This window comes from Acanthochromis polyacanthus, chromosome 17 (assembly GCF_021347895.1).
Source record: "Acanthochromis polyacanthus isolate Apoly-LR-REF ecotype Palm Island chromosome 17, KAUST_Apoly_ChrSc, whole genome shotgun sequence".
Classification (NCBI taxonomy): domain Eukaryota; kingdom Metazoa; phylum Chordata; class Actinopteri; family Pomacentridae; genus Acanthochromis; species Acanthochromis polyacanthus.
Window position 1 is genome coordinate 17,761,028 of NC_067129.1, and position 12,317 is coordinate 17,773,344.

At 40.6% G+C, this 12,317-nt stretch overlaps 1 protein-coding gene across 2 annotated transcripts in view; it reads right to left on the reverse strand.

Annotated features, from left to right (window-relative positions):
• The window catches only part of kif4 (kinesin family member 4), a 62,148-nt gene that overhangs the window by 35,523 nt on the left and 14,308 nt on the right, over positions 1-12,317 (reverse strand). The window lies entirely within an intron of this gene.

The window sequence follows — 12,317 nt, forward strand, 5'->3', positions numbered from 1 at the left end:
GTCCTCTTTCTCCTTCTGCAGCGAATCCACTGCAGATTGTAGAGTTTGGACATTTTTCTGTAGGACAATCATTGCTCTATTCTAGTGTCTCCACCACTTTCTCAAGATCAACTGTGGATCTGAAAAAAATCCGTTTTTGAAAAATTAAGTGTGTGTGGCTCAGTACATTTATTATGGTTGTGGCCGCAGCCGAAATCAACAAAACGGACTCCAACCAGCCTCTAACAAGAATAGCTCAAGTTTTCAGCGTTGTCTTAAAGCTGGTGAAGCCTAAAGCTCTAAATCTCACCGGCTTTTAGCAAACTTACGCTGCATGATGCCGCAGTTGCTCCAGTTTGCTCTGTAGGTTCTCATTGGCTTGTTCCGTCTGCAAAACAAAGCAAACTAACTGTGATAAGCCCAATGGATGGCAATGCAAAATAGAGAAATATCACAGAATAAACACAGCAAAAAGACAAAGTGCACACTGTGTAGATTAGTCATTTTAAATTACTATTTTTTTTTTCAACCCATGTTCTTAAATGGACACAGTTTCAGCAGTAGTAACAGTTTTCCCATCAGCTTTCCACAATGACTTTGGAGCGAGGATTAGTGAATGCTGCTATGGTCCGGCTCACCATAATGATCTTCTCAAACATGAGGGCCGTTTGCCCAGCTGCCTCACTCAGCTCTCTGCTCAGCTTATTGTTCTCATCTTGCAGTGCGCGATTCCTTTCCAACAGCTTAGTCACATTCTCCGCTGACTCTGGCCTGTAACAGAGGGACTCAGTAACCGTTATGGCCTTTAGCTATGGGTAAGATGCTTTTATCTGATGTCCTCGTGGGACCGTGGTGGTTTACAGGGAAACATTTCTTACCCTGAGAGCACTGGAGCTACTCCTCCACGGGCATGGAGCAGCATTACCTGCAGTTCTTGAACCTATACACATATATATATATATATATATATATAAATCAAGACATTTGGGAAGTTTATTACATTTTAGATGAATGACACAAGGTGTGAATTATACACAATGTCCCATCAGATCTCTTTCCTAAACAAATGACAAAATATTCCCTATTAAACATGTAAGACAGCTGCGTTTACTCTTCATCTGATGAGGCCAGCAACACAGCAAATGTTCATCTTTTTTTTGTTTTTGTTATTGCTGTACCTGCTGTTTGAGACGCTTCATTTCTGCAGCTCTGGGGTCAATGTTGACAATGGGTTTGTTTTTAATCTTGCGAGCTCTGTCAGTGTATCGCAGTGTGTTGATGGTTTCCTCCATGTTCGAGTCTGCAGGGCTGATGCAAGCAATCAAGGTGTGGCTATTGCCTCCCAAAAAATCTGCAGAGATGCACAAAGCAGTTCACAAAAGGATATTTTTTTTGCAGATAATCACTATGTTGGAACATTGCTGCTTTGAGCACCTGTGTGCACAGTCTACAGTAGAGCAATAATAATATAAATAAATAATATAAATAATAATAAAAGAGCAAGGCTATGAAAAGATCCTACTCAGCACGTTCTCAGAGCTCTAGTAGCTGGCATCAAGAGGGCCAAGGCCACATATGGGCAGAGAATCCAGGGTCACTTCTCATCCAGTGATCCCAGGAGAATGTGGGAAAGCATAAGGTGCAAAACTGACTCCGACGTCAGAGATGCTCAATGCCCCACAGATCCATCCCTCCCAGACAGACTCAATAAATTCTACACCTGCTTTGATGATCCCAACACACCCCCCCTGCTCCAGACTCACCTCCTCTCTAGATGACACGCCCCTTATTGTGACCCAAGGAGATGTGACAAGGACACTCCAGAGGATCAATCCCCACAAAGCTGCAGGCCCTGACAACATCTCAGGACGAGTACTGAGGGACTGTGCACATCAACTCTCCGAGGTACTAACAGACATCTTCAACACCTCACTTCAGGTAGCATTCATTCCTGCTTGCCTGAAGGCTGCCACTATCATACCAGTCCCCAAGTCTTCCAAAGTGATGGGCCTGAATGACTATCGGTCTGTAGCCCCCACACCGAAAATTATACACGCCCCTTGACTACTTGAGTAGTCTTTCCACCAAATACTTTTTTACTCTTACTTGAGTAATTTTTGAATGACTACTTTTTACTTCTACTTGAGCAATATTATTCTGAAGTACCATTACTCTTACTTGAGTACGATTTTTTGGCTACTCTGTCCACCTCTGTATGCATGAGTGAAAGTTGCTTTTCAGAGGCGTTCCGGTAGAAGAGATGGATTTCAAATCACATTTCAAATAGTCTCTTTTGCTGTCTGATTTTTTTTATTATTCTGTTGAATTTAATCTTGATAATACAGTGCTTAAAGAGTTTTTATTTTATTTTAACAGTTTAAGGTATATTTCTTACCGGCACGGCGTTCCGGTGCGTTCCGGCTACCTCACAGGACAAGCTCAAACCAACTCCAGTCACAAATCATCAGCTAACTTAACAAGACAGGTAGGCTATTTTACCTCTTTTTGGTCAGGATATTTCCTTTTTTTTAGTTGTTGGTGTCGACCAACAATGAAGAATTGTTGTTTGTCCTTTTCGCGCTCTTTTCATTTCTTCATGGCTCTGCTGTCTCCATCCATGCCAAATATACAGGGTCAGGGAAAAGTGAACGTTAGTAGAGGAGGCACCGCGGGTTGGGTGATACCAAGTATTCGGTGGGGATGTGGGGGGTTACATTAAGATGATTAAACTTGCTACTGTTTTGTTGGCAAATTATATTAATAATAAAAATCAACAAGATAATTAATGCTTTTATTACATTGGAAAAATGTGATTATATTGTGGGAGTTACATTAGCTGAACGTGATTTTGGCGGGGGTCATGACCCCGGTATCCCCGGTGAAAATTACGCCCTTGATTATATGTGTATAAAGACAAGTAAAGCATTCTATTCTATTCTATTCTATTCTATTCTATTCTATTCTATTCTAAAACAACTACACATTGTTATTGTTACTATGGAGTGGGTAAAATGATTTTTGTTCAAAGGTAAACAACATTGCCATGGATTCTATGTTTTCATTTGATGACTTGAGCATCGTTAGCCATTTTGCGACTGAACTCAGAGAGAGAGCAGCTATTTGATCAAGAACGAAGGAAAACCAGAGCAACCTACAGGACTACGATTTCTTTTTGCTACCAAGACATGGACAAGGTAAGAATATTAATCACTGATAACATTTAAATGTATTTCATTTATTTTGTTCTGTTTAAGATTTCAACTTGTTTGTATGCTATCTGCTCGTTAGCATAGACTGTAATGCTCTTTGGCCAACTTGTTAGTGTTAGCTAGCTAAAATATAAAATTCTCCCTGAGTCCAAAATGCACATTTATGTGTAATTATTATTATATAATTATTATTTTTGCATTCAGTTTTCTTTAATAATTAAGATACAGTCCTCAGTAATGTTATTTTTAATTTTTTTAAAGATATGTAGTAGCTTTAATCACATTTCAAATAGTCTCTTTTGCTGTCTGATTTTTTTTATTATTCTGTTGAATTTAATCTTGATAATACAGTGCTTAAAGAGTTTTTTTTAACTGTTTAAGGTATTTTGTAGTATTAATCATATTTCAAATGATCCATTTTGCTATGTTGTTTTATTCTGTTGTCTTTAATGATGAAGATATAGTCCTCAATATTGTTATTTTTTAAACTTTTTAACGTACTTTGTTTCATTAATCACAATCCAACCTGTCATTTTTACTACCTTTTTTAAAAATTATTATTCTGATGTCTTTAATATTTAAAATATAGTTCTCAAAAAAAAATTGAAGTATTTAATGTATTTTGTGGCATTAACAGCATTTCAAATTGTCACTTCTGTTATGTTTTTTTATTCTGTAGTCTTTAATATTTAAGATATAGTTCTCAATAATGTTATTTTTTAAAGTTTTTATAAAAGTTTTTTATGGCATTTCTCACATTTTAAACGGTCTCTTTTGCTATCTCTGTTTTTATTCTGTTGACTTTAATCTTTAAAATATAGTTCTCAATAATGTTATATTTTAAAAGTGTTTAAGCTATTTTGTGGCAGTAATCACATGCCAAATTTGTCTCTTTTGCCTTCTGATTTTTTTAAATTCTATTGACTTTAATTTTTAATTTTTTAAAAGTTTTTTTTAAAAGAAGTTTTTTGTTGCCTCAATTATATTTCAAATTGATGCTTTTACTAGCTGATTTTTTTCATCTGGTAACTTTAATCTTTAAAATGTAGTCCTCAATAATAATATTGTTTTGAAGTTGTATTTTTAAAATTATTTTGGACCATTAATCACATGCCAAATTATCCATTTTGCTACACTTTTTTTTATTCTGTTGTCTTCAATATTTAAGATATAGTCCTCAATAATGTTATTTCTAAAGCTTTTCTGAAAGTTATTTCTGGCATTAATCCCATGTTGACTTGTTCCTTTTATTATCTTTTATTATCTCCTGTTATTTTTATATCTAAGATATTGTACTCAATAATGTTATTGTTCAAATGTTTTAAGGTATTGTGTAATGTATTGTAATCACATTTCAAATTGTTGCTTTTACTAGCTGTTTTTTTTGTCTGTTGAACTCAATTTTTATAATATAGTCTTTGTTTTTTTAAGTTTTAAGTTATTTTTGCAACATTCTCACTGTTCAGTCAGAATGTAGGACTACAGTCACTTTCTGACAAGTGAAGAAGTGCATTATATGATTTGAATTGGTGATGTAAAGCTTTTTAAACAGATAAAAAAAAATGGACTGGTTCAAATTTAGGGCACAGGGCAGATCAAACAATGCAGAGACATCGCCTAAGGACAGCCGAAAAAGAGAAGACTTCTTTCAAGCAGTTGTATATGTATATGAACTGGGTAATCAGTTTATAACAGATATACTCTTTTAACTCAACACCCTAATAGAAAATGATCAATAATCACAGTCATGCTTTTTTTTCTACATCATGTTTAATAACAGAGTTGTAAAAAGTGTGAAATCAAAAATATGCAATATGAAGATGTTGAAACAGGAAAATGTTTTAAATGCCACAGAAATCCTTCTGTGAAGCACCACCTGCTGTCATGGTTTGATCTGAGCATTTGCTCCCCAGATATGTGTCGTTTAATGATGTAATTTGAATGTCGTTATGTTTCAGGGTTGTGTTAATGGTACTGAAGGTTGTTGTTTTGAAAATTAACACATTTTTCCTGATAAACTGTCTCCCTCTGTTGCTCTGAGACAGACTGCTGACCTGTCCAGGGTGAACCCTCACCCTGATTCAGCTGAGATAGACTCCAGCCCCCCACGATCCAACAGAGGATTGAGTGGTTTATAGATTATGCATAGATGGATGGAATTCTTGATTATTTCAAGAAAAATGCACAAGTTTTTGCAGACTATTAAATAGGTTTGAATAGTAAAACATGGAATGCATTGCTATTATATTTGGATTGGATTTAGTAATGTAACAGATTTGTGGAATATCTTTTTCATTTTAGTCTAATACATCTAATGTATCATTTTTTGACAAACAAACCTTTTGTGCTTGACATGAAATGACAAATTTCCTCCAATTTCTCCCTTTCTTCCTCTCTCAATCTGGCTCTCAGCGTGGAGGCGAGGAACCATCCCGGCCGGAGGTCAGTTGTCCTAAACACTCTGCTGAAATGTGTTTTCACAGACAGCTGCCTCCTGTGAGGATAGCTTACCGTAACTGTAATAAATACAACAAATGACCAAATGAAATCACCAGTCAGTCAGCATTTTTAGACAACAGTGTTTGACCACAAGTTATCTGTCACAGGTACACGCTGCCCAGCCACAAAGGAGCACCAGCCCCCAGCCGTCCACCTCTGGCTCACTGCACTACCCTCCAGACCCTCAGATAAGTTTCATCCCCCTACCGGACACCTCAGAATCAGATTCAGACTATTGTTCCGATTCTGATGTAGAGGGATATGTGGATACTGACTCTGACTCTGATTTCCAGGACGAGAGCAGCTCCAGCCCCCCGATGTCCAACTCTGCTGTGCAGGTGTACCAGCAAGCTAGGACGTCCCAGCGAACCTCCACCCCGGGGGAGGTCAGTAGCACACTGAAATGTCTACTTTGAGACAAGTGAATTTTGTCAAGTTAGTCTATAGTCATTTTTAAAAATACAGGAAAGGACTATTGGAAGAGTGCAATCAGGCTTTTTGAGAGCACAGTGTGTTACAGTCACCACTCGATGGTGTCAGTGACGTTTGCAAGTCATCGTAAACGTGTGTGAAATGTAAAATGTATTCAGGAGCACATGTGTAAAGAAGAAGTGCTACAAAATTCAGACCAAGCTGCCTCAATTACGATGTTGTGTTCACTGATCCGAACCAGCGTTCCCCCAAAACTGCCTCAAGAATTCAGCTCAAAACCTTTCCATCTTGTACACACTCTGTCTCCGTTTGCCAGTTTGGACGAAGAAACCGAAAGAGTGTCTTTTAAAAGAACCAACCTGAAGTGGGAGTAGATTATAAAGCCCTCCAGCACTCAGTCTGTATTGATGCAGGTTTTCTGACCACACTCCTCACAAATACAGCGTCTGTTGTTTCCCACAATGGAGGTCCTCCTCCTAATGATTTCAGATTCATGATATGTGTTTGAAAGCAGCATCTATGGAGTAATGTTTTGTTAGGATCGGTGAAATGACAGCAGGGTTATTTTGATACTAAAAGAGCTGGTGAGTCTTTCTGTCTTTAACACAGCAGCCACAGACCGAGAAAAGTGTCACCTAAATAAATTCTTCTCCAAGTAAAATGATGAATTTACAAACAGTTTACAAGTTGGCCTACAGTAAAATAATGTCATCTTATTTGTTCTCTGTATTGTATTATCTTCATCTACCACCAGTCTGAAGCAGAAATAATTCAACAAAATAGTGTAGCGTTTGTATTTAAATAGATTTTGATTGCACATTGTTTGATACATTTTCAGTGGGCTCCTAAAGGTTTTTGCTTATTTTTCAACTTAGTAACACTTGTGCTCATTAAGGAAAAACATCCCTGACAACAAACTGTCCCTCACAGGAACCTCCAGGCCAGCCAGGGACGCGCTCCAGACCTGAGCCACCCCCCCTGGTGTGCAGGATGACAACCCGCTGGTGGTCAGTATTCCACGCTGAATACTCTTCTGAAAATGTTTCTGCACAGTGAACTGATTTCTGTAAAGGTTTTTAAAATGCGGGAAATAACAGGTTAAAGCACAGCAGTTAACAACAAGCTCCGTGGATGTTTTTATTGCCTCAAGAAAATATGGGTCATGATGTTTCTGCTAGAAAAGCGACACCACGACCTCTCTCCATACAAATGACACATTTTTCAGTGTGAAGCAGCTGAACCTGTTTCTTCCTTTCACCTCTCTGCTCATCTCTCCACAGGATCCATTCAGTCTGTTCAGCCACTACGGTGTTCGGGTCGAGGAGACAGGAGGCATGCCCATCGTGCACGTCCCATCTCGATTTTCACCCGCCCAGGCTGTTGAGGTACTGTTCTTTGTTCGGACGCTTTGGACTACTTCTCCTTTTAGACCTGAGATGTAGCCTTCCTTTCAGTGTCTAGCTGGTCAGGCATAGTGCACTTAGTGGCATATTCCATCGCCACACACCTTTTACTGTTAGTTTATAGTACTTTCTTCCCCTCTTTATTAGAAATTGCATGGAGAAGTTGTAATGATAAGTTTAGAATCTTTCATATTAAGGATAGCTCTTACTTTTCCTCCTTTGAAAAAATAAAAAAGACCAAAAAAAATCTTTACACTGTAGAAACTGTACTGTTAAGGTTAGGACTCTGTAAGTTAAGGATTTCTGAATCTTTCTACACAGCTCTTTATTTTCATTCTTTTAAAAACAAAAAAAGACCAAAAAACCCTTTACTCTGTAGAAACACTAATGATAAGGTTAGGACTCTGTAATTTAAGGATTTCTAAATCTTTCTGTGCAGCTCTTTCTTTTCCTGCTTATAAAATAAACAGTTTGAAAGTTTGAAAACAGATGGAAAGAGCTTGAAGAGGGTCTTCAGAAATGTTCCATTCAAATCCATTTAAAGCTGTGTTTAGTTTTATTATATTGACCGAAGCACAGAAGGAGAAATTCTTCCATAATCCTCATTTCTAATATTAATTTTACTGTTTCCATCTCCATTTACGATGTGATGAGAAATTAAATTTAAAAATAAGAATTCATAGACCACTTTATACTGTTAGTGTTATGTTTGCATGGAACATTTCAAAAGGGTCAGGGTTCTTCTGCTGCTCCACTGAACATCTAACATGATGGATTGATTGCTTTTTCCGTGTGTGGCTACACCTGTAGCACATTCAGGGATGGTTGTGTTTTTATTTTCCGGACCCAGCACAGCCCTAGAAAATTTGAAGTTGTTCAATAAAATATCTGTTTGATGCAAACAGTCATTTCCTCTATTTATGAGCCATTTCTTTGTAAAATGTACTTGCAAGCCTTGCGCAAAAAAAAATCTGCAAATGTTCGAATTTCAGTGCAGCAGCAGAGACAGGGTAGGGTGGACCCTCTTCAAGCCCTTTACATCTGAGGAGATTGTAAAAGCAGGATAGACTTTAGGAGGGTCTTCAGGAAATGCTCCATCCAAATAATTTTTCATTGTTAGTATCCTATTTCTTCAAATGACATTTACAATATTTGATTGATTTTTAACATGTAAACAATGAGAGTCATATTAGCATGGAGCATTTCCAAAGGGTCGAGGTTAGGGAGGGTCAGACCCTCCTAAAGTCTTTATTCTCTTTTACAAATGTTTCTGTTTGATGACATTATTGTTCATAATCAGTCTTTTCTTGTAGTTGATTGTAATTTTTGTCACAAAATCTTCAAAGAAAAAACGTATAGATATACTTCAGACAAAAACAAACAAAAAAACAATGACAAATGTTTCAGATGTTGCTCAGTAATGACAGTTTTAGAATATTTTTTTCTGTGTCTCTTTCACAATTTAACTAACAAACACATTTAGATACAAGGAGTATAAATGCAGGAGATGACTTTAGGAGGGTCTTCAGGAACTGCTTCATCCAAATCACTTTTTCATTGTTATTGTAATTCTACAAATTACATTTTAAACAATTACTTTATTTTGAACATGTAAACAATGAGAGTCATCTTAGGATGGAGCATTTCCAAAGGGTTGAGGTTAGGGAGGATCAGACCCTCCTAAAGTCTTTATCCTCTGTTACTCCTGTTACTGTTACTGAGTGATCTACAGAAAATTACAAACAAGTGTTCAGTTTAAATAATTTCTGTAAACATTTGTAGACACTGAAGAAAATTCATCCAGATCCTAGAAAATAGAGCAAAGTTTAAAATGTTCCTCAGTAACTGTAACAAATTTTTCTGTGACGATTCAGCAAAGGAATTATAGTACATATCTGAAGAGATTGTAAAAGCAGGATAGACTTTAGGAGGGTCTTCAGGAAATGCTCCATCCAAATAATTTTTCATTGTTAGTATCGTATTTCTTCAAATGACATTTACAATATTTGATTGATTATTAGCATGTAAACAATGAGAGTCATATTAGCATGGAGCATTTCCAAAGGGTCGAGGTTAGGGAGGGTCAGACCCTCCTAAAGTCTTTATCCTCTTTTACAAATGTTTCTGTTTGATGACATTATTGTTCATAATCAGTCTTTTCTTGCAGTTGATTGTAATTTTTGTCACAAAATCTTCAAAGAAAAAATGTATAAATATACTTCAGACAAAAACAAACAAAAAACAATGACAAATGTTTCAGATGTTGCTCAGTAATGATAGTTTTAGAATGATTTTTTCTGTGCCTCTTTCACAATTTAACTAACAAACACATTTAGATACAAGGAGTATAAATGCAGGAGATGACTTTAGGAGGGTCTTCAGGAACTGCTCCATCCAAATCACTTTTTCATTGTTATTATTGTAATTCTTGAAATTACATTTTCAACAACTAATCTATTTTGAACATGTAAACAATGAGAGTCATCTTAGGATGGAGCATTTCCAAAGCGTCGAGGTTAGGGAGGGTCAGACCCTCCTAAAGTTTTTATTCTCTGTTACTCCTGTTACTGTTACTGAGTGATCTACAGAAAATTACAAACAAGTGTTCTCATTCCTAGCATTCGTTTCGATGTCTCACTATGGGATACGCCCCCTGCGTATGCCTCAGAAGCAGTTATCTCATTACGCCAATCCTGATTGGCTGGTGATCGCGACACCTGCGTCAGGTGGAGCCACCTACCCTTAAGTAGCCTGCGCTACCACGCAGCATCACTCAAACACCTCTTCTCGCTTCGTGTAGTATATCTCAACTTAAGCGCTAGCTTGCTTAACTGTTCATAGACTGGAGCTAACTCGGCTATTGCTCCGTCGCCGAACGCTAGCTGCCAAATTTACGACCCTCCAGCTTGGAGGGTCGACAGCCCGACCACACCAAGGTAAAGCTTTTACACGGTTTAGCACACCAGCTAACACCGTTTCGGTGAATTAGCACACCAGCTAACACCGTTCTTTGTTAATTAGCATATCAGCTAATTCACGGCGTCTCCTGTTCAGCAATCCAGCTAATCAGGATGGATGCCCATGCGCCTCACACCAGAGGAAATGGAGACTCCGGGGCTCGGCTCTGTGCCTGTGGCAATAAAATATCGAGCCGTGACTCACACCAGGTCTGCTCGTTTTGCCTCAGGCTGCAACACGCCCAACAGGCTATTGAAGCCCCCGGTTCATGTGTGCACTGCTCCCGCTTCACCATGAAGAGTCTCTGACGACGCCTAGCACGCCAAGCTAGCTTGTCTGGCCAGGACCCCTACTTGTCCCCGGGTGACCCACCAGTCACCGGCGAGACCAAGGATGGGACGGCCGCGGACACCGGACCACGCGCTAGCGCTAGCTGGGGCTCCCAGCTAGACCTAGCCGCTCCGGCCCCGCTTATGGAAGACGTACTGGAGTTGGATTACGAGGATGACGACGAGGCTACCTCGGAGCTCCTCATATCCGAGGAGGATGAGAGTGAGGACGATGTCCTCATCCCCTCCGCTCAGTTTGCCACACCAGGCGCTGTAGCTGCCCTCAGGGACGAGGAGGGGGAAGCGGCCGCTTCCCCTCCATCAGCATGGATATGCAGTCCGTGTGCAAACACGCTGCATCCCGGCTGAACATCCCTTGGCCTGCTGTGATAACGGAGACCACCAGATCCCGTTATGAAGGGAAGAAATTCCCCCAGGCTACGAGGACGGCAAAACAGTTACTCCCTGTCTTCCCTGAGCTGCTCGACGAGGTGTCCTCCTCATGGAAGGATCACCCGTTCACCAGCAAAAGCCCAATACACGGAGCTTCCTCCCTGGATTGTGAGGGCATGGAGAAGCTTGGCATTCTCCGCATGCCCCCCATGGAGCCGTTAGTCGCCACGCACCTGCACCCGCAACTGACTACCTCCTCCAGGAACCCCACACTGCCATCCAAAGCAGACCGCTTCCAGTCAGCCATGACGGAGCGAGCTTACAGGGCTGCAGCGCTGACTGTCAGAGCACTGAACGTCTCTTCCATGCTCGCAGCATACCAAGCTGAGCTATGTGAAGATATGACGACCAAGCCTGACCCAGCGGTGTGGGACGAGATTACCGTGATAACGGATATCTGCCTCCGCATACAGCGCTGTGTGGTCCAAGCCACGGGAAAATCTCTGGGAATGATGGTGTTGCAGGAAAGAGCCAGATGGCTCAACCTGACCAACCTATCTGACAGAGAGAAGGAGGACATTTTGGACATGCCGGTCATTCCAGACGGCATATTTGGCTCCGCTCTCGCCTCAATGCAGCAACGCTGCGAGGCGAAGAAGAAGGAGGACGAAGCTCTCCAGCTCTGCCTCCCTCGCAAAGCCGAGCCCACACCGGCCCCAACCCCGCGGCAGAGCTTCGCGTCGGGTGCGGCACGGCCTCCGATCTCTCAGTTTAAAATCCTGACACGACCGATAGCCCATCCTGCCCCTAATGCTCCAAGCAGACAGGAGGCGAGGACCGGCTGGCCCAGAAAGGCCCCCGCAATGACGGCAGCTTCGCCGGTACAGACCGCGCAGACTACCAGTCAGCAGGCCAGGAAGAAGAAGAGGGCAGCCTGACGGCCTCCCCTCTTCCCACCGGTGCCGGTGCTGCCTGTTCCCGTTCACCAGCCCCACCGGTTCCCTTCCACAGTGTGCTACTCCGGGTTTCCCAAGCCCACGAGTCCCCGCCGCTGCGTGCGCTGCCAGTGTGGCAACAACGCATCCCAGCGGAAGGGGAAAGAGACTTCGTTGTGG